Source organism: Sinocyclocheilus rhinocerous, unplaced genomic scaffold (assembly GCF_001515625.1).
Source record: "Sinocyclocheilus rhinocerous isolate Xijiao unplaced genomic scaffold, SAMN03320098_v1.1 C36419978, whole genome shotgun sequence".
NCBI lineage: Eukaryota > Metazoa > Chordata > Actinopteri > Cypriniformes > Cyprinidae > Sinocyclocheilus > Sinocyclocheilus rhinocerous.
Window position 1 is genome coordinate 1 of NW_015780702.1, and position 1,112 is coordinate 1,112.

General features: G+C 41.3%; 1 long non-coding RNA gene across 1 annotated transcript; it reads right to left on the reverse strand.

Moving 5' to 3' along the window:
- Positions 1-125: 125 nt before the first annotated feature.
- On the reverse strand, positions 126-1,098 carry LOC107735989 (uncharacterized). The gene is made up of 4 exons (XR_001639564.1): positions 964-1,098; positions 579-861; positions 326-483; positions 126-223 (listed from the first exon to the last, which is right to left on the reverse strand). It is a non-coding gene; the product is annotated as an uncharacterized LOC107735989 (long non-coding RNA).
- Positions 1,099-1,112: the final 14 nt, after the last annotated feature.

Here is a 1,112-nt window from a genome sequence, read left to right on the forward strand (position 1 = left end):
AAAATAATGAAGTGCACAGATAAATTATTTATAATAAACACTACACTTTAAGGACTGAAACTAGAATATTTATAAAATATTCTTTCATTACTACCATATATCCCGACAAAGATGAGACTTACTTTTGGTTTTTCAAAGGCTTGGCAACCTCAGCATAAACTCTCACTCCATCAATCATGATAGGCCGGGGTTTGGTGAGCAGCTCCACCAATCGTGTCACATGCTGTATATAGAAGTGAGTAGTATCATTAAGAATGCATCAAGGAACACGGTGGACCATTTTGAGACATTATATTGTAGTTAGAATGAGGTATCTGTACAATACCTCATGCGAATCCATATCGACAAAGCAGAAGCATTTGGATCCAGGTGACTTCCCTTTGACCAGACGAACATTGCGCTCATCCAGGTATGCAAACGGATCGAGGGCTTGCAGAATGGTCTCCACGGTGGTGGTAGGCAAAATGTTCTTGATAATCATTGCTGAAAATAAACATGAAACTTAAGAACAATCTGCCACCTACTTTTGTTCACTTGTTTTCCTTTAGAAAATGTAATTCACAGTTGACATCACTTACTCTTGCTCTCCTTGAAGACTGGATCGGAGTGCTGCAGGTTTTGGCGAGATGCTTTCTGATTGGTCCATTCCTCTGCCTGTTGCTCCACCTCCTGCTGTTGTAGCTGTTGGTCCACTTGCTGTTGCCATGCTTCAGGAGTCAAGTTGGAGCTTCTCTGCCACGCACCTTGAGAGGCAGGATCCTGCACAAGCTTGGAATCGGTTTCCTCTTTTATATTCAGGACTGGATTTGGTAACAAACCGTCATTGCTGGCTGGAGCAGCGTTAGCTGGTGGATCATGATGCTACAATCCAAAATACATTTAAGGATGTCAATCACACTAATAGATGAGTTGCATCATGATTAAGATCAATACATATCAAGCTCTACCAAAGAGGAAACTCACCTGTTCTTTCACATTTTTGTCAGGCTGGATATATTTGAGCAGAGCAGTCTTGTCACCAACCTTAACAGATCCCTAGAAAACAGGAAGAAAGTCTCTCAATGCTAAGTAACTGATAGCTTCCCCAAAAAACCAACCCAACCTAACAACAA